The sequence below is a fragment of the Ictidomys tridecemlineatus genome, chromosome 5, assembly GCF_052094955.1.
Source record: "Ictidomys tridecemlineatus isolate mIctTri1 chromosome 5, mIctTri1.hap1, whole genome shotgun sequence".
NCBI lineage: Eukaryota > Metazoa > Chordata > Mammalia > Rodentia > Sciuridae > Ictidomys > Ictidomys tridecemlineatus.
The window spans coordinates 183,888,741-183,912,691 of record NC_135481.1 but is presented as its reverse complement, the minus strand read 5'-3'; the positions used below and the strand labels follow the sequence as shown (position 1 = coordinate 183,912,691).

Genomic DNA, 23,951 nt, shown 5'->3' with positions numbered 1-23,951 from the left:
TAGTTGAGTTCTTCTTTTCCTATTTGTATCCCTTTAATTTCTTTCTAGAAATTAAAGGGATACAAATAGGCTAGAGTTTGGCTAGAGTTTCCAGGACTATGTTGAAAAAAAGAGTGAAAGAAGGCATCCCAGACTTGTTCCAGTTTTTAGAGGGAATGCTTTCAATTTTTCTCCATTTAGGATGATGTTAGTCTCTGGTTTAGCATATATAGCTTTCACAATGTTGAGGTATGTTCCTGTTATTCCTAGTTTTTCTAGTGTTTTGAACATGAATGGATGCTGAGTTTTTTTCAAATGCTTTTTCTGTGTCTATTGAGATAATCATGTGATTCCTGACTTTAAGTCTATTGATACGATTAATTATGTTTATTGATTTCTCTGTATGTTGAACCAGTCTTTCATCCCTGGGATGAATCCCACTTGACCATGGTGCACTATATTTTTAATATTTTTTTGTATGTGATTTGCCGGTATTTTATTAGGAATTTTTACATTTGTGTTCATCAGGGATATTGGTCTAAAATTTTCTTTCCTTGATGTGTCTTTGTCTATTTTGGGTATCAAGGTGGTCTTGCTTCATAGAATGAGTTTGGAAGGGTTCCCTCCTTTCCTGTTTCATGGATTAATTTTAGGAGGATTGATATTAGTTCCTCTTTAAAGGTCTGGTAGAACTCAGGTGCGAACCCATTTGATCCTGGGCTTTTCTTGGTTGGTAGGCTTTTGATAATGATCTGTTTAAATTTTCTTTGTCCTCCTGATTCAATTTGGGTAGGTCATAATGTCTCTTAGAAATTTGTCAATCTCTTTAAGATTTTCTTTTTTTTAGAGTATAAATTTTCAAAATAGCTTCTGATTATCAGCTGTACTTCAGTAGTGTCCATTGTGGTATTTCCTTTATCATTGTGAATTTTAGTAATTTGAGTATTCTCTATTTGTTAGCTTGGCTAAGGGTTTATTAATTTTCTTTACTTTTTCAGAAAACCAACTTTTTGTTTTGTCGATTTTGTGGGTTGTTTCTTTTGTTTCAATTTCATCCTGTTTTAGCTCTGATTTTAATTATTTCCTGTCTTCTCCTTTTGGTGTTGATTTGTTCTTTTTCTAGGACTTTGTTATTTTGTTATTTATTTATTGATTTTCTATTTAAGGAAATATTTTGATATGTCATATTGCTATTCTGGTTTGTCTATTAAGTATTTTTTATTTCATCCCTGATTTCTTCTGTTATCCATTTGTCATTCAATAAAATATTATCTAGTCTCTAGATGTTAGAGTAGCTTCTATTTTTTATTTTATCATTGATTTCTAATATCATTCCATTTTGTTCTGATAAGATGCAAGATATTATCTCTCTCTTTTTTTTTTTTTTGGTATTTGCTTTGTGGCCTAAGATGCCATCTGTTTTAGAGAAGGATCCATATGCTGCTGAGAAGAAAGTATATTCAGTTCTTGGTGGATAAAATAGTCTATACATGTCTGTTAAGTCTAAACTATTAATTGTAATTTTTAGTTCTATACCTTCTTTATTTTTTGTTTGGAGGATCTATCCAGTGGTGAGAGAGGTGTGTTAAAGTCATTCAGTATTATTGTATTGTGATCTATTTGCTTCTTGAAATTGAGAAAGTTTTTTTTTTTTTGATATACGTAGATACTCCATTGTGTGGGGCATAAATATTTACTATTGTTAGCTCTTGTTGATTCCCTTAACTAGTATGAAATGTCTTTCGTTTTCCCTTGTGATTAACTTTGGTTTAAAGTCTACTTTATCTGATGAAGATAGAAACCCCTGATTGTTTCCGAGATCCATGTGAATGATATGTTTTTTTCCCATCTTTTTACCTTCAGTCTGTGGATGTCTTTGCCTATGAGGTGAGTCTCTTGGGTACAGCATATTGTTGGCCCCTTTTTTTAGTCTAGTCTGTCTTTAAAAAAAAAAATTTTTTTAAGAGAATTTTTAATATTTATTTATTTATTTTTAGTTCTCGGCAGACACAACATCTTTGTTGGTATGTGGTGCTGAGGATCGAACCCGGGCCGCACGCATGCCAGGCGAGTGCGCTACCGCTTGAGCCACATCCCCAGCCCTAAAAAAATTTTTTTAAAGTTGTTATAATTAGTTATACATGACAGTAGATTGCATTTTGATGTATTATACACAAATGGAGCACAACTCCTCATTTCTCTTGCTGTACATGGTACAGTCACACCAGTAATGTAATCATACATGTATAGGGTACTAATATTTGTCTCATTCCACTGTCCTTCCCACCCCACACTCCCTCTACTCCCCTCACTCCCCTCTGTCCAATCCAAAGCTCCTTAATTCTTCCCCACTATCCCCCCTCCAGTATGTATCAGCATCTACTTATCGGAGAAAGCATTTGGCCTTTGGTCTTTTGGATTTGGCTTAGTTTGCGTAGCATGATATTCTCCACCTCCATCCATTTACCTGCAAATACCATAATTTCATTTTTCTTTTAGACTGAGAAATATTCCATTGTGTAGATACATCACATTTCTTCTTTATTCATCTGTTGAAGGGTATCTACGTTGGTTCCATAGTTTAGCTATTGTGAATTGAGTTGCTTCACTACAACATGCTGATTTTAAGTCCTTTGGGTAAAAACTGAGAAGTGGGACAGCTGGGTCAAATGGTGGTTCCATTCCAAGCTTTCTGAGGAATCTCCATATTGCCGCAGGCTGCGGGGCTGCTGGGCTCTGAGCCAGGATTCAGCCTCGCTACCTCCCTGCTGGGCGCCTCGTGCTGGAGCTGTTGCTGCTATGGCGCCAACCGGGCTGGGCACAGAAACACAAGACGTTCGAGTAGAGACAAAGTTTTATTTTTAAAAAAGCCGCCAGTGGTCTGTGTGCGTCCAGTTAGGGAGCCGGTCCACACACGTGTGTGTCTACCAGAACGGGGGGCCGTACTTCCCCCGGAAAACCCTCCTACCATCCTTCCCCAACCAATGGGAACTCTCTGGGAGTCGCTGAGGTGAACAGCAGGAGTCCAATTTCCATATGAATGTAAATCTTAACATACTCATATCATCTCAATGGCTAGCTGGCAGTTACCTAAAACAAAACAAAGGTGCCATGTATTATAATAGTTTTGCTGTGGCTCCTAGCACATATTGCTTTGCATAGTGGTTGCTCCAGTTTGCAGTCCCACCAGCAATGTATGAGTGTACCTTTTTCCCCAAATCCTCACCAATACTTATTATTGCTTGTATTCTTGATAATTGGCATTCGACTAGAGTGAGATGAAATCTTAAAGTAGTTTTGATTTTTCATTTCTCTTATTGCTAGAGATGATAGATATTTTTTCATGTTTGCAGTATGTTTTTTGATGAGTTTAGGCCATTTACATTCATTGTTATTATTGAGATATGATTTTTATTCCCTATCATTTTGATTTTTTGTCTGTTTTTTAATTTGAATTAGTCTCTTCATTGATTCACTGTTCTTTTGGTGTAGTTCCTCCCTTTTTGGTCTTCACTTTTCTTTTTAATTTCTTCTTCACGAAATATCTTTTGGGGGTGTACCAAGTATTGAACTCAGGGGTACTCAACCACTGAGCCCACATCCTCAGCCCTATTTTGTATTTTATTTAGAGACAGGGTCTCACCAAGTTGCACAGCACCTTTTTGCTGAGGCTTGCTTTGAACTCACAATCCTTCTATCTCAGCCTCCTAAAATGCAGGGATTACAGGCAGGCACCACTGTGCCTGGCTTCTTCATGAATTATTCATGAATTGTTTTATTGAGTATGTTTTGTAATGGAGGCTTTCTAGTTGTGAATTCTTTTAACTTTTGTTTATCATGGTAGGTTTTTATTTCACCATCAATTCTGAAGCTTAGTTTGGCTGACATCTATTTTCTTCCAAAATTTGATGTATATTATTCCAAGACCTTCTAGCCTTGACGGTCTGGGTTGAGAGATCAGCTGAGATCCAGATTGGTTTTCCTCTAAATGTTACCTGTTTTTTTTTTCCTGGTAATCTTTAAAATTCTATCCTTATTCTGAATGTTAGACATTTTCGTAGTTCTGTGCCTTGGTGTGGGTTTGTTGTAATTTTGTATATTTGGGGTCCTACAAGCCTTCTGTATTTGATTTTCCATTTCATTCTTCAGGTTTGCTGGGAAATTTTGTGATATTATTTCAATGAAAAGATTGTACATTCCTTTTGTTTGTTTGTATCTCCAATCCTTCATCTATCCCAGTAAAACTTAAATTTGGTCTTTTCAGGTTTTCCTGTATTTATTTTTAAAATTTTTTGTTGTTGTTGTATTTTTCTTTATACCTTTATTTTATTTATTTATATGTGGTGCTGAGGTTCGAAACCAGTGCCTCACACATGCTAGGTAAGCACTCTACCACTGAGCTACAGCCCCAGCCCTATCCCGTATTTCTTGCAAGTTCTGTTAATGGTCTCTTAACATCTTTTCTCCACGGTTAACTTTGTTTTCAAGGTTATATATTTTGTCTTCATTGCCTGAAACTCTGTCTTCCAAGTGATCTAGTCTGTTGGTGATGCTTTCCAATTGAAGTTTTAATTTGGTTTACTGATTCCTTCATTATGAGGATTTCTGCTTTTCTTTTCTTTTTTTTTTTTTCAGAATCTCTTTATTGAAGGGATTTCAATAAAGATTCTGATTTCACTCTTTATATAGTCCAACTATGTACATTCTAAACTCCTCTTCTGACATTTCTTCCTTTGTGGTTTTGATGGATTCTGTTATTGGAGTACCTTGGTTTGTTTGGGGCAATTTGGTCCTGTGCTTTTTCATGTTGTTTGTGTGTCTACCCAACTAACAGTGTAGATCTGAGGCAGTAGAGTTCCTATCCTGTGGACTAATAGTGTCCCTGAAGATTTCCAGTACCTCACTGTTTAGGGAGAGACAAGTAATAACAACAAACAATACAAACAATATACAGTATTAAACAAAAGAGTTCCTACTATGACATCTACAATATTAATTATCACAATAAACAGAAATGATATGATCCATAATTGCCTACAATAAAAACAGGAAGTTTGCAAAAGGGTTTACAGTTTCATTTAGTGGACAGGGAAAGAACAGAAATGATATAGAATGTGATAATTATGAAAGAACAGAAGTAATATAGGATGTGATGATTATGAGAGAGGAGGAGAGAATATAGAAGTAAAAAATTAAAGGATGAGTGAAAGAACAATAGAGATTGACTAATAGTGGAAGAAAAAAGAAAGAATCAAGGGAAACAAGTAAGAGAAAAAGTAAATATAGTAAAAAATTTTTTTAAAAAAGTATCCAAAACAAAACTAAAACATACTAATCAAACATCCTAGTCCTCAAAAAACTAATCCATGAAAAATAACTGGCTTCAAAAGTGCTAGAAATGCAAAAAAAATATGAATATGTATAAATGTCCACGTACCATTGAGGTCACAGTTAAACAGAAAAAAAAGGATTAAAAAAAGAAAAAGCTTGATTAAAAGTTAAAGAATTCTTTCCGTTGGAGTTCAAAAGATTCTCAGCTTCTCAGTAGTTTTAGGTGGGGTCGTCTGGATTGTAATGCTCTGTGTTCCTGATTGCTGGATCAAGAGAGGTAATCCATAGGTGGAGTTCCTGGAGGCAGGGTGTAGGTTTAGGTGGACTCCAGGCTCTTTACTGAATGCCAGTTGGTCTGGAGATTTTAAATCAGTGCACCTCCATCATCCAGTATGCTGTTCCACACTAGAAGGCTGTATCTCAGGGATTTCGTGTGTGTTCCACTTGTATGGTAGGGGAGCCAATTCTTAGTCCCCTGTGTCACCTGTGGACCTCACATTTCCTGTCTCAGGTTCAGTCTCCAGTCTCTCCTGTCCCTGCCATTCTGAATTCCCAGCCAGATGTGTCTCTCCCAGCTGGTCCTGCAAGCAGCTGGATTGTAGAGCTAGGTTGATTTCCATGACCAGTTGTCCCCTGTGTAAAGCTCTCTTTGATTTTCTCCTGGTCACTTAAGCACATTCTATGTGTGCAGTGTGTGTTTACTGGGCCTGTATTTCAGGCCAAACTCAGGTTTGCCAGGAATCCACTCCCTCAGCTGCCAGGCACCAAGGCTGCAAGATGTTTCCTTCCTTTGTCCTCCGAATACCACCTGAAGAGATGATGGCTTCTTTCCCTTACAAAGACATTGTACAGCAAGCCTTTTAGATTTGTCTGGCATTGTCCTGATCTCTCAATGCTCCATACCCAGACACACCTTGGGCCTCCTACAAATGTGCGTTCTTTTAATTCTCTTATCTCTCCACTTTGCTCGCACATGGACCACTCTGACTGGTGCTTTTTGGACCCACCACAACAGTGGCTGTGCCACTGGGGTTTTTTTCCTTATTATATCCAACTCCTGAGTCACCTATCTGCTTTATTTTTTTATTTTTTTAAATTTTTTTCCCATTTCTTTTCTTTTTTTTTTATTGGTTGTTCAAAACATTACAAAGATCTTGACCCGATCTGCTTTAAATGTCCAGCTTTAAATTTCAGTAAAGCACCCTCCTCCACCCCACTTTTTGTGGTAGTAGTTGTTCACCCACCTTGCGGAGAAGCTGCTTGTCTGCTTTCTTGGTTTCACACCAAGGAGCAGCAAGAAAAGCAACTTCCTCTATTCCATCATCTTGAAAACTATATCTCATAACTCTTTAAAATTTTTTTTGTAGTTATAGATGGACAGAGTGCCTGTATTTATTTTTATGTAGTGCTAAGGATCAAACCCAGTGCCTCACACATGCTAGGCAAGTGCTCTACCACTGAGCTACAGCCCCAGCCTTCTCATAACTCTTAATAATCAATTTCAGTGCCAAACAAACCACATTCCTCTCTTTTGCCATTGAAACCCTTTTCTTTAGACAGTATTAAACAGCCTTGACATTCTCCTTATCAAAACATTTGAATACCAGAGAGTGGTTTTACAGTCAAACCAACTCAACCTTCTGTCTCATTGGGAGCAAGAAATTGTTTTCTGTGGAAGGTTTGTATAGTATTTTTATTTTTCTGTTGTTATCACAAAGAGGGTGGGAGGTACTTTTTTTTCCCTTTCATCTTACAGAAATGTTTTTTATATAGTTAATTCTTAAACTATTTTATTTGGAAATAAAGGGAAATTTGTTAAGATGAATTTTGGAGGGATTGCTATTGTTTTTATCTGCCTGGAATTCTCTAGTAGCAGGTAATGCTTGTTTTAGGTATCTGAGAACTAGAAATCTTTGTTTCTTCTGTGTAATGGTGTTTGTCCTAGAATTGCTGTTTTTAAGATTCTTTTCCAGAATTAAAAGCTTAAAACTTCTAGGCTGAGAGAACTCACGCAGAGTTTAATAAGATGTGTTAGTTCACACCCACACATTGGGCCCAGCCTAATGTAAAACAGGGAATCCTGGGAAGCCATAGCATGCCAAAGTGTTTTCATGGTGCATCTCTGTCACTGCTAGTGCTGTTCCATTGCTTTTGTGTTCCTTTCCTTAGTTGTTGCCTGGTTGACCACAAATGAGATTTTGCTAGGATAATCTGGGATAGAAGTAAGCATTTTCCATCTTTAAACAGCAGCCAAGGGTAGCTGTGATTTCTGTTTATTTAATATACATACTTGTCCTGTCTTTAACTTGGTTGACAATTCATTGAGGAATGAGGGTCTTTAACAGATACTACTGAATCATTGTTAATTCTTTTTTTTTTTTTTTTAATATTTATTTATTTTTTAGTTTTTGGCAGACACAACATCTTTGTATGTGGTGCTGAGGATCGAACCCTGGCCGCACGCATGCCAGGCTAGCATGCTACGACTTGAGCCCCATCCCCAGGCCCCATTGTTAATTCTTTAGAAAGGAGTAAATTCATTGTTTGAAACAAGTCATAGTCCGGAATTTTACTTACTTTCCAAAGAAACAAAAGTCTTTTTCTCAACAGTCTGTTGAGAATAAATGTTAAGACAATAAACATTCCCTGTCTGTCCAGCAGATTACCTAAACTTCTAAAATTGTTCTATTGTTTTTTCATCCATTTTGCTCTACTCAGCACTTAGATTTGATTGTATTCTTTCCACCATCATGGTTCACAACTTTGTTTTTTTAACTAGGTAAAGAATTTCGCTCAAACAAATGTGTGTGTTTTTTGTTTTGTTTTGTTTTTTAACCATAAAGGTACTGAGAATGCTCATAAGCTTTTGGACCCATAGGGGCTGATTTGAAATTCTGTGTGTCTTGTATAGTGATCTGCATGTCTTATTGACACCTTCTATCTGTGGAAGTTCTTGAATGATTGCTGCCATATTTTCTAGACATGTCTCCTGGCCTCAAGAATCCTTCCCTCATCCCCTTTCACTTAGGTGTATTTCAACTAAATAATTCAGACAGTATCCTACCAGGGGAGAAAGGAGAAATGGGAGTCCATATAAAACATTACATTAGCGGGTGAGAACTAGTGTAGCATGCTTTAATCCCTGTGTTTCAGATTCTTTTAGTTGCACTTAGAAAGTAGTGTAGTAGGTTGAAGCATTGTTCTCTATTCTTCACCCTCCTGAAATAGTTTTCTGCACCATAACTTTATGGTGGATAGAATTATGTTCCTGCCTCTTGATTTTGACTTGCTCTGGCCCAGTGGGATGTTAGTAAACAAGATGAAAACAGAGGTTCGTGATGTGCTTGTGCTAACAGGCTTATTCTCTAGTTCCTTTGCCAATACCATGAGAAGAAAGTAGCTATAGCCCCTTCAGCCTAGGTCTCAGCTTGGAGGTCTCAGAACAGAGCTGTTCCAGGAGACCTGTAGCTTAATGTAGCACCAACCCAACTTAGATGACTGAGTGGAAATAAAATTCTTTTTGTATGATTTTGTGGTATTTTTTCAGCATTATTGTGCCAGTAGATGATTAATACAAACATCGTGTTGGATCCAGGGCTTCAGTAAGCAGGTTTTCTCTGATGGTTTCTTTAGCATTTTGCCATTTACAAGACTCCCTGTGTCTCAGTCCCACCCACTAGTTTTCTTATCTGCCTTTTGCTCTCTTTTATTTTCTGTTTCCTGCTTACTTATGCATGGTCTCTCTTAGCTTTTCCATGCCTAAGGCCCCATGGATCATTCAAAGTTAAGAAGCAGCAGTTGTTTTTTGTTTTTGTTTTTGAACTCCAGAAATGTTGACTATTTAGGCATTGACTGCTCAAACATGCCCATCTTATTCAATTAGATATAGCTATGGGTGTGTTGAGAGAAGGGAGTTTTATTTAGTGCCTAGGACTGCCTTGTTAAGAGAGACCATGAATGTGTGGAAACTTAGTGACTGACAATTGGACACAGTGTTAAATGTCATCCTTATATGTTCCATGGAGTAGAGTATTAAAGTTTGTCAGTTTCCAGGCTGAACATTGTTTCCTCACCAGAGGAGACACTTTAAATTTTGCTTTTGTAAGCTTTTACTTTTCTAGCTACATTCTGTTTTTCTGTTCTCTAGTTCTAAAATACTAACCTTATGGTATAAATTCCAAGAATGAACCTTCTTCAAGGGAAAATATGAGGAGAAGAGATCTTCTAGAGGAAGGAAAGCTAACTCATCTTTAAGGTCTCTAGTTGTTCCCCAAACCAAAACCTTCGAAGGAGTCAAGAAGAAAATAAGTCAGCTTATTCTGAAGATTTAGGTACTTGGGCTATTCCATTGCATTTTTTGTGTAATACAAGAGGCTGTTTCCATCTTGTTAGTATACAGAAATGTTTATTTTTTATATATTGATTTTATGTCCTGAGATCTTATTATACTAATTGATTAATTCTAAAAGTTCTTTTTGGTAGATTCTTTGTAATTTCTTTTTTTTTTTTGTATCTTTTTTTTTTTTTTAAAGAGAGAGTGAGAGAGAGAGGGGGACAGAGAGAGAGAGAGAGAATTTTAACATTTATTTATTTTTTTCTGAGTTCTTGGCGGACACAACATCTTTGTTGGTATGTGGTGCTGCTGAGGATCGAACCCTGGCCGCACGCATGCTAGGCGAGCGCGCTACCGCTTGAGCCACATCCCCAGCCCGATTCTTTGTAATTTCTATGTTGATAGTTAGTTGATGTCAAGTGTAAACAGCCTTTTTATAAAATGCTTTTTGTTTAATCTTTATGCCTTCAATTTCTTTTTCGTGGCTTATTGCATTGGTTAAGACCCTCAGCATGATGTCAAGGTTAAATATCCTTCCTTTGTTCCTGAATTTGGGGGAGAATAATTCCAACCAATTAACTGTAGGTGTTCTTGTCAATGCCTTTTTTCAGGTTGAGGAAGTTCTCTTTTGTTCTTAGTTTGCTGAGAGTTTTTATCACAGATGAATATTGAATTTTGTTAGTCGTTTTTATGTATCTATTGAAATGATAGAATGGTGTGTTTTTTTCTCTATAGTCTGGTGATATGGTGAATTACATTGATAGATGTTTGAAGACTGAGTATTCCCAGGATATATTTCTCACTTGATCTTATGTGTTATTTGTTTTTATAAATCACTATATTTAGTTTGCTAGTGTTTTGTTAAGTTAGAGTTTAGTGTCTTTTTTTTTTTTTTTCAATTTTTCTTTGATCTGTGGTTTCTGGTATTGCCTTTATTAGGTTTGGTGTCAGAGTGCAGCTGGGCTCAAAACATAAAGTAGGAAGTGTTTTTTCCTTTCTATCTTCAAGAAAGGTTTTTGTAAAATTGTAAAATTATTTCTTCCTTAAATACTTGATGAAATCCTCCAGTTAAGCCATCTGGGCCTGGCTTTTCTTTGTATGAGGGCTTTTAACTATGAATTCACCTTTTTTTTTTTTTTTTTTTTTTAGGTTGTAGATTGACATAATACTTTCATTTATTTTATTTTTATATGGTGCTGAGGTTTGAACGAAGTATCTCACATGTGCTAGGTAAGCGTTCTACCACTGAGCTATAACCCCAGCCCCAAATTCATCCATTTTTAACTAGATGCAAGACTGTTCAGGCCCTCTATTTCTTGAGTAAGCTTTGTAGCTTGTGTCAAGAATTTATCTAATTCATCGAAGTTGTTCAAATTTATAGACATAAAGTTGTTAATACTCTATTGTTATACTCTCTTAATCTTGGTTTGAAAATTTATGTCTTTTCTCATTTTTCCCCCTTCTATCATTTTGCCTAAACACTTATCCATTTTATTGATTTTATTTTTCTCTAAAATAACAATACTTTTATTAATTCTTTTTTACCATTTTTGGTCTCAATTTTGTTGATTTGTAATTCATGATTTTGTCTCTTTGTTTTGGGTTTAATTTGGCCTCTGTGTGTAGTTTTTTCTATGGAAGCTTAATTGATTTTGTGATTTTAATATTTTAATATTTTTCTAATATAAGCCTTTAATGCTATAAACTTCTCTAACTACTGCTTAAATTGCTTTACATAAATGTTTATATGTCATAATTATCATTCATTAAAAATATTTTCTAATTTCCTTATTAGAAAAAAAACTTTCCATTTTAATCCATGTGTTGTTTAGAAATTTTTCCACATATTTATGGACTTTCCATGTATCTTTCTGATTTTGATTTCAAATTTAATTCCTTTTTAGTAAGAGAATATTCTTTAGTAGAGTTTCAGTCCTTTTACATTTATTGAACTCTATTTTATGGCCAATAGTGTAGGCTACATTGGTCATTGTTCCATGTATACTTGAAAAGATGGTTTTATAGAGTGCTCTCATAGAATTTTCTATAAATGTTAATTAGTTCAAGTAGGTTAATAGTGTTATTTATATGTTTTATATTTTTACAGATACCTCCTGCTTGTTTTATGGATTACCTTAAAAGAGGAGTGTTGAGTCCAAAACATTTAGAATATGTACGTTTCTTTCAGTTTGATCAGTTTTTACTTCATTTGCATTGAAGCTCTGTTGTCAGTTGCTTACATATTAAGGGTTGTTGTATCTTTTTTTTTTCTTTATTTTTTGAAGTTGTAGATGGACAGTGTGCCTTTATTTTATTTGTTTATTTTTTTGTGGTGCTAAGGACTGAATCCAGGGCCTCACACGTGGTTAGGCAAGTGCTCTTTTCACTGAACTACAGCCCCAGCCCCTGTTGTATCTCTTGATTAACTGACCCCTTTATCACTGTATAATGGCTTTGTATTGCTTTTAATATTTCTTTTCTTTTCTTTCTTTCTTTCTTTCTTTTTTTTTTTTTAAGTTTGCTATCTTTAGTTTTATGCAGTGCTAAGGATCAAACACAATGCCTCACATGTGCTAGGCAACTGCTCTGCCACTGAGCTATAGTCCTAGCCCCTCTATTGCTTTAATATTTCTTCTTGTCAGGTCTACTTTGTCTGATATTAAGGTAGCTTCTTTAGCTTTCTTTTGATTAGTATTGGCATGGTGTATCTTTTTCCATTATTTTACATGTAATCTGTTAAAGTGTTCAAAGTGGAGTTCTTATAGAAAGCATATAACTTGAGTGTGTGATGATCTCTGCCTTTTTATCAGAATGTTTAGACCATTTACATTTAATCTAACCTGTTCCCTCTTTCCTCTTTATTCTTTTTTTAAAAAATATTTATTTTTTAGGTGTAGATGGATACAACACAATGCCCTTATTTTTATGTGGTGCTGAGAATCGAACCCAGGTCCCGCCCATGCTAGGGGAGTGCTCTATCGCTGAGCCACAATCCCAGCCCTTTCCTCTTTATTCTTGCTTTTAGGTAGAATTTTAAAAATTTTCCATTTTATCTCTATTATTGGTATATTAGCTGTACCTCCTTAAAAAAAAATCAGTGATTTTTCTTGCGTTTACAACATACACTACAACCTAACTTCACATATTATTATAATTCCATATGAAGTGTAAGATCCTAACAACATAATAAGCTTCTGATTTTTTTTTTCTTTCCACCCCTGTATGATGTTGTTGTTGTACATTTTATCATTTATAAACTCTACAATACACTATTACTATTTTTACTTTAGGCAGTTATCTTTTAGAAAAATATCTTTTACATTACTCCCATTTTTGCCATTTCTGGAGCTGTTCACTTCATATAGATCCTGATTTTTGTCTGATGTCATATACCTTCTACTTGAAGGACTTTCTTTATCATTTATCATGTCTTGGAGTGCAGATGTGCTGATACTTAATTTCCTCAGCATTTTTGGTCTGATTAAGTCATTTTGCCTTCATTTTTTAAAAGATATTTCTGCCGACTGTAGAATTCTGGATTATAAGGTGTTTCTTGTTTTTTATTTTATTTTTTTATTCATATACTTTATAAATGTCACTCCATTTTCGCTTGGATTAGAAAAACTCTGGTGAGTAGTTTTATTTTATTCCACAGGATAATGTTTTCCCCTGTGACTTCTTTTAAGATTTCCTTTTTCATTTTGACTTTTAGCAGTTAATAATGAAGCATCTTGGGCTGGGGTTGTGGCTTGGTGGTAGAATGCTTGCCTAGCATGTGAGGCACTGGGTTCAATTCTCAGCACCACATACCAATAAATAAATAAAATTAAAAAAAAAAACAATGAAGCATCTAGGGGTGTGCGTGTGTGAGTATGTAGGGGTACTGGGATCTAACCCAGGGGCTCATGCATGATAGGCAAGCTTTGTACCACTGAGCTATATTTCCAGCCCTTTTTATTTTTTATTTTGTGAAAGAGTCTCTCTTAAATTGCAGAGGATGGCTTTGACTTTGTAATCTTCCTGCCTTGATCTCCCAAGTAACAGGGATAAGGCATGTGTTCTATATTATATGTACTTGTATGTTGTTGGTTTATTTATGCATTCTGTAGGGTTCTCTGAGATTCTTTGATCAGTGGTTTGATGATTTTTGGAAAATTCTCAGCCTCCCCCCACTCCCCCAGTATTGTTTCTGATTTGGTGTCCTCCCTCTTCCTTCTCCCTTCAGGGACTACGATTACATGTACATGATATCATTTGATCATTTCATAGCTCTTCAGTGTTCTGTTTTTTTTCTGTTTGTATTTCATTTTGGGGTTTCTGATGACCTATCTTCAAGTACACTGATTTTGTTTTTCCTTGGCTGTGTTATGTTCTTATGAATCTATCAAAGAAATTTTCTTCTCTGATGACTAAGAAAAAAATATATCATTTTCATTTGATCCTATTTACATATTCTTTCTGTTGAAGTTTTCCATTTGTTCTTGCATATTGTCTACTAAATTTGTTAACATATTAATCATTGTTATTTAAAATTCCCTGTCTGATATTTACAACATCTGGGTCATTTTAATGTAGGTTCTTTTTCTCCTTTTGCTTTTTAATGTGTCTTACAATATTTGATCAACTGCTGGATATTTGGGACTGAGATGGACATTAAATATTGATGTTGAGACTACTGCTTTTACATTAGTGGTGAGGTTTTTTTTTCTTTTTTGTTTTGTTTTGGTTTTAAGTACTGGGGATTGGAACCAGGGCCTCACACATACTAGGTGAGCATTCTCTACTGAAATAGATGCCTAGCTCCTTTTAATATTTTTATTTTGAGACAGGATCTTGCTAGGTTGTCCAGGCAGGCTGGATATAAATTTACAATCCTCTTGCCTCGGCATCCAAAAGTAGCTGGGATTTAGGTTTAGTGATGAAGTTTTTTTGTTTTTTGTTTTTGTTTGTTTGTTATTTCCCTGGGGGGAGTGGGTCAAATTTATGCATATAGAATACTCAGGACTTGTTTTTCTTTTTATTGGGCATTATGGTTGTATCTAACAGTGGGATTCATTGTTACATATTCGCACATACATAAAATGTTAACAGTATGTTTTGGTTAAGTTCATTCCTCAGAACCTCCCTCAAGATTAGTTAATATTAAGAACTTGGAACATAAATTTACTATTCAGTTATAAAATTTCACATTTCTATATTTTGCTTTTTCTAACATCCTCAGGAGTCACCTTATGAAGAACTTCCCCTTCTAGTTACCCCTAGAATATCTGAAACTCTTCATTAGTTTTATCATCTCTGATATCAAAAGGAGTTTGAGCAAATCTATATTTCTCACTATACTGTGGTTTCTTTCTTTTCTTCATTGGCAGTACTGGAGATTGAATCCAGGGTACTGTACCACTAAGTTGCCCAGTCTGGCCTCAAAACTGAACTAATGACCCTCCTGCCCCAGCCTCCTGAGTTGCTGAGATTATAGGCATGGGCCACCACTGTACTGTGATTGCTTAAAAGTAGATACAGTGTCTTATTCATATTTGGATATCTAGATCTTAAATTATCTTTAGGTATACTAAATATTATTATTAGAATTGATTTGAGATTTTATGTAATGATTCTTCTTCCTTAGAGATTGACACCACCCCTCCCCCTACCACTAGGTGAGAAATTGACAGCCCCCCACCCCCACCCCGCATACACATAATCAACCTGGATGTATCCCTGGGAGGGGGCCTGGGAATGTAGCTTAGTGGTGGAGTGCTTGCCGGGCATTCATGAGGCACTGGATCCTATCTCCAGTAGTCCCCCACTCTGTAAAAGGCACTGGGGTTAGAAGTAAGGGCTGTCTGTGGATGAATTTATGAGGAAGTAGCTTACAGAAGACATGTCTTCTCTGCTACTTTTTAAAAAAAATATTTATTTAGTTGTCAATGGGTATTTATTTATTTATTTATATGTGATGCTGAGAATCAAACCCAGTGCCTCATGCATGCTAGGCACTCACTCTACCACTGAGCCACAATCCCAGCTTCTCCTACTTTGACAGTAAAGTTTTGAGAGAGGATAGCTATCATCTCTGAATTGTCCTTTAGCATAATGCTGAGTACATAGTAGCTGCTCATCAAATATTTCTTCTCCAGATTTAATGATACTAATGGCTTTTAAGAGTGTTACTCATAACTTTACTTTTTCTGTTTTCTTAAAAAAAACAAAACAAAACTTTTGAATGGTGGTGATGGTAGTATTATTCCATTATGGAAAGCACATGTTGCGGGGTGGACTCTGCAACCAGACTGTGGATTTGAATCCTGGCTCAGCTACTTAATACCTCTGCTTTCTTTAAGCAAGTTCATTAACCTTGTCCTTCAGTTTAGTCATGTGTGCAATGGGAGCAGTAATAGTTATCTATCTTGTGGAATTATAATGATGATTAAGGGAAAATGCAATGGTGTTTTCTGCATTTTAGCTTCTTAATTATCATTAACAGAATGTTAAAAAAGTAACATTCAGTATTAAGTTCTTAGAACCTAAGTTCTTTGAGTAGGAGGACTTTCAATATCTGAACAGTACAGATAAATATAACTATTCTTGTATTAATTAAGAAAGTAACACTTTTGCTTGGGACATTAACAGCAGAGAGGGAACTGAACTAATTAATTTCTACCTTGCTAGCAGTAATTTTTTTTCTCTTTTGCCCTAGGAAAAGTCTACCCTGTTCCCAGGAGAATAAGATCAAGAGAGAAATAGATTTCCCAAATCAGCTCTCCCTGCAACCAAATGTACTTTATCTTATAGTTTATTTTCAATTATATGTTAAAACTATATTCAGCCTTGCCTCAGGCATCATTTATTGTTGTTTGTTTTCATAGTGTCTCTTCCTTTTCACTTCTAGTATTGACCAAATCATACTCAAAATATATATATCAGAGTAAGCAGTCACAGAAAGGTGAGGATAGCATGGTGAAAGTTATTCAGCTTATTTGGCAGACAGCTGCTGGGAAAATATTATTAAGGCTGACAGGGCACTATATTTTTGACACATTATTTCCATACCTAACAAGAAGGGATACAAAACAGTTACAGATCAAAAAGAAGATATTCTTTGGTATCTATATTATTGATCCCCTTTATGATTAGTGGTTATGACATTGAAAAGTACCTTCTAATGCAAATGCAGTAAACTATAAACTACTATTATGTGAAGTTTTTTTTAAATATATGTAATATATTTGACCTGGAAATCTGTGATATAATAAGTTAGTGTCTCCACTGATACGTAGAAGGAGATAGTATTAGCTTCAACTGAATTGGGAGCAATGAAAATGGAAAAGAGATTGATTTAAACATACTTTTTAAAACCACAGTGATTTTTGCTGGGCTCAGTAACACATGCCTGTAATCCCAGTGGTTTGGGGGGGCTGAAGCAGGATGATTTTTGAGTTCAGAGACAGCCTCAGCAATTTTAGCAAGACCCCAAGAATCTCAGTGAGACACTGTCTCTAAATAAAATACTAAAAGGGCTGGGTATGTAGTTCAGTGCTTAAGTGCCCCTGGGTTCAATCCCTGGTACCAAAAAAAATAAATAAAATAAAACCACAGTGATTTAAAAAAATGTACTAAAGATTATTTCTTCAACTTATATAATATTTATTTATATGAAAATTGGATAAATTTGAAAAGTACAAAGACAAACTGCTGAAGACTCAGAAATACATACACTCCATTTTAAAAATACATGTTTTAGTATTTGAATTCCTTGAATACCATTTCTCTGGGTAGAGGCTGGAAGAGTTCAGTTCTTATCAGCTGGAAGAGTTCAGTTCTTATCAAAACATCTTGCTTACACCTTGGTAATAGAATATGGCTTAATGGAAAGCAGTCCTCCATAGGAATGTGATAGGGAGGATTTTTGCTGACAAAGGAAGGCTGCCCAAGCCTCAGTTTCCATGTTGTTTCACGTATGTGGGATTTCTGCAGCTTTTCTTGCCTCTTGGATGGTGGCCAAATTTAGGGTTGGTTATAAATTCCTGTCCTTTTTCCCCTTAACCTTTAAGAATTTATTTTATATTTTAGAAAGTTTCAACACAAAAGTACAGAGAATAATACAATATTCGTGTGCCTGTCTAAATCAGGTCCAAGTAAGGTCCACATATTGCATTTGCTTGATACAATTCTTCAATCTCTTTTAATCTGTAATAATTATCTCCCCTTCCTTTTTGTGGACATCATGCCATTTATTACTTGTTGATGAAACTAGATCACTGTTCTTCCCCACATTCTGGATTGTGCTTATTGTATTCTTGCATCATATAACACATTATTGTTTCCCCATCTTACCTGTAAACAGGTAGTTAAATTTTGAAGCATGACTATTTTTATAGTCATTCGCTATTTTTAAAATTCATAGGTTGTACATCGCATACCCTGTTCGCATGAGAATATACATAATACTTGATTGTTCCACTTTGTGTACTATGACCAATTGGTGTGTTTTGTTGGCCTAGCCCTTTACTGTTAGGCTATGCTTTCCCCATTGTCCAGCACAATTCATGGGTGACATTTTGACAATCTGCAGAGTTCCAGGTTTGTCTTTCACCTGATGGTTTGAATTGAACATTCATGGTAATTGTTGTCCAAATAATTTTTTTCACTATTACTACATTCTATGAGTCTGAGAAACCTGTTTAAAAATGAAATAAAAATTAGTGATTAAAAACCTTTCTTAACTATGAGGAAAGTCTAAGGTATCTGGAAAATTTGATTATGCAAAGTACTTTTTTCTCTGATTATGCTTACTAAAAAAAGGTGTCATTGTGGGGGGAAAATGTTTGAAAGTTGTGTTTAGCTAAATTAAATGCCTCTCTACTTGTTTTCAAATGAGTTGTCTTTAAAAGGTTTCATGGGAACAGATTTGGAATTAGAGTCATGTTTCTGAGTTATTGTGCATTGGTGAAATGTTTTTACCTAAGAAAGGAAATATAAAGTTCTAAAGTTCCTTCAGTTGAGGATTATGGATCATGGTAAAGATTTGACTTGAATCTATATAGGTCATTTTATTCTCATTACTCTTGTTATATGCTTTCCCTGTGGCCTTGGGTGGTTTTCTAGTGACTATTAGTGGTAATATTTAACCTTATATAGTATCTCTTATGTACTGTATATTGTACTTTGAAATTTGTGTGTGCTAGTTTATTTAATCTTCACATGTTTGTCATCTTTAATTTAGATGAGGAAACTGAGGTAGGGAGATTAATTGATTTGTCTTGATCATAGAGCTAATTAATAGCCAAGGCTAGGATTTGAACCCAGACAGTTTTGTAGAAATGTGCTGTAACAGAGGGAGAGAGTAGATGTAGTATCTATACTGTCCTATTGGCTTTGGAGGATAAGCTTGTTTATATTAACACATACATAAATAATGTATATGAACATGTATTGTTTGGTTGTATGCATACCTAGACAGACACACACCCCTCTCAAACCTTCTTTGAATCACCTAACTTGACCTTAGAGCAGGAAAAAAACCCAAGAATCATGCACCCTTATGGGTGGGGAGAACCTAGTGATTCAGTGCAGGAAGAAGGGTCCAGAGGAACCTGACAGACAGCTTGGGTTGCAGTCATTTTCACTTAGGGTATCCTCTGAACTTTGGCCCCATTTGCCTTAAAGTTAAAGCTGTTTTTCTCGAAGCAACCACCTACATAGATCTTAAGTACATGATTTTCGAAGCAGAAAGCCTATAGCTAGTATACAATCAGAGATATGGGAAATTGTGCTCTATATTTATAATAAGAATTGAATGCATTCTTCTATCATATATAAATTTAAAAAATGAATAGCAAAAAAAGAAGGCCTATAGCTAGTATTTTAATACCATAAAAACAATTTTTCAAATTCTACAAATTTTAATAAATATCAGTCACAAGTCTCTGGTTCTAGATCCAAGATTCAGAAGATTCTATAGAGACTGTCTTGGCTCCTAGCTTTATCTCTGCTGTCTCACAAACTGTTAAATGATCCTCCTTCCCCTCTTTTGCCATTCCTCCTTCTGTTTTACATTAGTAAATGAATTTGTTTCTGTGGAATGTTAATGCAGGTGGGATAGTGAAATTTGAGTGGGAGTGTTCTTTCACAAAGAAGTTACTCCTGTCTGTTTTTGTTTGTTTGTTTGTTTGAATTGTGCTTATTTTGTATTAGTCTGATAAAAGGTGGGTTAGAAAATGGATAGATTTTTAAGAATCTACATGTTGTATTCAATCTGATGGTTTGAGCAGATGGATGTTATTAATAAGGGTAAGACTTATAGAAAAAGGTGAGGAAGCCTTCTAAGGTCTGATACTGAAGGAGATGGAAATAGCTAGTGTTTTGAGTTTGTTGGAAGTGCCACTGTGTGTACCAGTGGTGAATTTAACAAGAAAAGCTTCACTTGGTTGATTCTTGTAGTGGGGTGTAAGGATTGGCCTAAAGACGACATATTTCTTACTAGTTTGTTTATAGATTCAAATATTGTTGCTGTATATAGTTTTGGTAATCATTATTGCAGGGTATGTGACATGTCTTAATAAAGATGTTTGTGCCTTCTGATAGAAGCAGATTTCCTGAATCATCTTCCTGATTTCTGTGGAGCTTTTCCTTTTTAGTAAGTTTTGCTTGTGAGAAAAATGAATTTATTTTCCTTGTATATTAAAAAAACTTAGTTATTTAGCAAAAGAACTCAATAAAACAAGGAGCATATTACTGTTTTTGCAGAATGATTAATTTTCCAGATTATTTTTTTCCTTGGTGTATAGTTTTAGGTACTGGGATCTTAGAACTAGATTTAGAGCAAAAATCTTTAGGAAAGGAACTTTAAAGTTTTGTTGTTGTTGTTGTTTTAAGCCTATTTTTTAGCATAGCACTATTCAGGTACTTTGGAGTCAGACACTCCTGCGTTCAAATTTCAGCACTGTAACCTGTAGCCAGCTGAGGTTTGCCTTCCTCAAATGTAAAAGTGGGATAAAAACACCTCAAATAGTTGTTGTGAAAATAGAACAAGTTAATGTATTATACGTATTATGCCACCAAAATGAAGATTCCCCCAAATGGTAACTATGATATACATGCTCTTACTTGTCCATTCAGAACAATGTTCTAGAAGGCAGAAGATGTTCAACTCAAGAGGAAGCTGAGGCTCAGAAAAGTTAAAACACAAAGTGATCAATGGCAGAAGGAGGTCTCAAAACACAGATCTTCTGACAAACCTAGAGGTTTTGTCACCATACCATGGCTACCTTGGTGGGTTGTACTAGAAATAATAGTAGTAGTAAAACTTAAATACCAGATGTCATTTTCCTGAGTATCTTATATAGAGAAGGTTTTCCAATCCTCAAAACAGTCGTTGTTATAAGGAAGTCACTAATATTATTTTTATGTTTTTACTATGGAAACCAGTACCAAGAGAGGTGAAATAGCTTGTCTGAAGTCTCCTAGTTGGTGCGTCATAAGCCTGGGACTGAGTTTGTGTTCTTGACCATGGCCTCTCAATCTCAGGTGTCTTATTTTTCATAATTCTAACACAAATCAAAGTATTACTTGCCTCGAATGTACCATTAGCTTAACAATTATGCTATCACTTAGAACTGTGCTATCCCAATATAGAAGTAGCCATCAGTCACATGTGGCTATTAAGCATTGGAAATGGGGCTAATCTGGGTTGAAATATGCTAGAAGATAAAATAGGAATCATATTTTAGACTTCATACAGAAAAAGCATACAAAATACCCCATTAATAGCTTTTTATGCAGCTTGTGGGTTGAAATGACAATGTTTTGGGCACATTAGAAATAAAATGTGTTAATAAAATTTTTTAAAAGCCTTTTTTTAAATAAATCAGTGAAGAAATAGTTCTTTTGTTTTATTGGTAACTGCCCTGCATGTCTTCTCATGTTGCTTGCTGAGTGAGGTAGCTAGCTCCTCAGATATCAGATAAATCATAAAATGAGAAAGACTTGAGGAATTATTTCTATTATTTGATGTAATAGAAATTCAAGATGGATATTATGCTGGGCATATATTAGCACGATTCTAGATGCGTAAGTGAAAACAAGCTAAACATGAATTGCACTTGTATGGATTTTTTTGCCTGATGGAATTAATCCCAGTGTAGTGCCAAACTACTACAGCTTGGCCTCTCAAGTCTGGCCTGTATAAGTGGACCTGTGCCTTGGGGCCAGTCCCTTGAGGGGCCAGTCACAGCCAGAGGAATGGAGTTGATTTTACTGGTTCTTCATGATGTAAAAACAATAGCAGGTATATACATGAAGAAAGCTTAAGATTTCTTTTCACAAATTACTGTTGTTTGCATAAATATATTTTTTATTGGCCATCTTTTAAAATTTATTTTTTATTTTCATGGTAATTTCTTTAGTTTCTTACAAAATAAGCAGTTATGTCATATTAGTTGTAGATGGATACAGTACCTTTATTTATATTTTATATGGTGTTAAGGATCCAACCCAGTGCCTCACAAGAGCTCTACCACTGATTCACAACAACAGACCCTTGCTCCTGATTTCTTAGTGAGAGTGCATTTAGCTTTTCATCATGAGATCTGACTTGGTTTCCAGTGGATGTTTATAAGGGTTGATACTACCTGATACTGTATTATGAGGATTGATACCTGATAAAATATCTTAGTTCAGCTTAGACTTTGCAAATTAAGGAGGGTACAGAACACAGAAAGTTCATGGGAGAGTGGGAAATATGTAGGTAATTAAATAATATCTGAGTTAGAGAGGTTAGGAACTGGGTATATATATCCTAGAGGAGAAGCGGCTAGGGGTGATTTTATTATCTCAAAGTATAGGGAGGAGCCATGTGGACAATTAGAAGTTTCCAAATTATCTTTGAAAATGAGAAAGTCTAGTTTTTTCCTTTGATAACTTTTTGTTATTATAATGCACACAAAATTTAAATTTTAGGTGATTTGTCTCTCCCTGTCCTCCCTCTCTCCTTCCCTTCCTTTTCTCTGCTTTCTCTCCCTCCCATTGTAGCAGCAGTTAAAATTACATTTGCTTGCCTGAAGGCATTGCAGACTTTCATTTATCTGAACACTGAGTGAAGGGGCCCTTTCTTTTACCCATGTGCTTGTATTGATCTGGAACCCATTCTTGCCCCCTTTCTTGTGGTCTATAAGGCCAGAGAGTAGGAGCTGTTGATGGGACTGCATGCTGCCCTAGCCCTCAACTGAGCTGACTTCTGTAGCTGGCTTGTGATCAGAAAGCCCCCGATAAATGGTGAACAGTAGAGTGAGCTCCCCAGGCTTTCTATGTGTTCACTTCCAGTCATTGCTTGTTTAGTATGCTTTGGGAATAGATTTCCCCAAACTTTCTTATTAATTAATTAATTAATTAATCAAATCATTTATTTTTTAGTTGTAGTTGGACACAATGTCTTTGTTTTATTGTTTATTTTTATGTGGTGCTGAGGATCGAACCCAGGGCCTCGCACGTGCTAGGCAAGCGCTCTACCACTGAGGCACAGCCCCAGCCCCAATTTCCCCAAACTTTCATTGATAAAGTCTTTTAACTTATATTATGACTATTTGTTTGTTTTGTTTTTTGGTGTTTTTGTTTTGTTTCTTTTTGTATTGTTCTTGTTGTGTTTGCTTATTGGTCTCTTCTTTCCTACCAGATATGTCTTCAGTCCCTTTCTTGAGTCACAGATAATTGTGTCACTTTGATTTTATTCCTATTTTAAAACTTGGAATTTAGCTCCTTCTTTTTGCTTGGTCTGGTTTTAAAATGTTTTAATAAAGATCTCTACAATATCATAGTATCCCACTTGAGGTTATGTAATATGCAAAGTGTTAGCTAAAAATCACTGAACTTGAGAATTTAGATTGCATATAAGGATTGTTCCAATGATAGGATCTTCATTCATTCAACACATATTTATAGAGAGCACCTTCTACAGGGCAGACATAATCCTAGATAATGAGATATAGTAGCAAGTATGACATGTCTCACTTTTAATAGAATTTAGAGTCTGGTGAAGTATCTTTAATCTCATCCAGATTGGTAGTCATGAAAGATCTTTCACTTTGGAATCACACTGTCTTGGTTTTTACCTAAGCTCTACCATTTATTAAGGTTAGATAACTTTACAAAATTATTTATATTCTAAATGGGATAGGAGGGCACCTTCCCAGTGCTGGGGTTCAAATTTCATTGGAAAAAATGTGGTTGTTACCCACTGGGTGGCATAGTTCTCTAGGTTGCCTAGTTCAGAGTTAGTCCACAGTTGCTGGGTAAGGTAGACTGACTGGTGGGT

General features: G+C 35.5%; 1 protein-coding gene across 5 annotated transcripts in view; it reads left to right on the top strand.

Annotated features, from left to right (window-relative positions):
• The window catches only part of Chd6 (chromodomain helicase DNA binding protein 6), a 239,790-nt gene that overhangs the window by 45,234 nt on the left and 170,605 nt on the right, over window positions 1-23,951 (top strand). Inside the window, exons 1-2 of one of the 5 annotated variants that reach the window (XM_078051795.1) lie at window positions 6,963-6,988; window positions 16,341-16,419. The exons of 3 other annotated variants lie outside the window; for them this stretch is intronic. The gene's annotated coding sequence lies outside the window, so the exon portion shown is untranslated. Of the gene's footprint in view, window positions 1-6,901; window positions 6,989-16,340; window positions 16,420-23,951 lie in introns of those variants that run through there. One more of the 5 variants, XM_078051793.1, reaches the window with a different exon arrangement.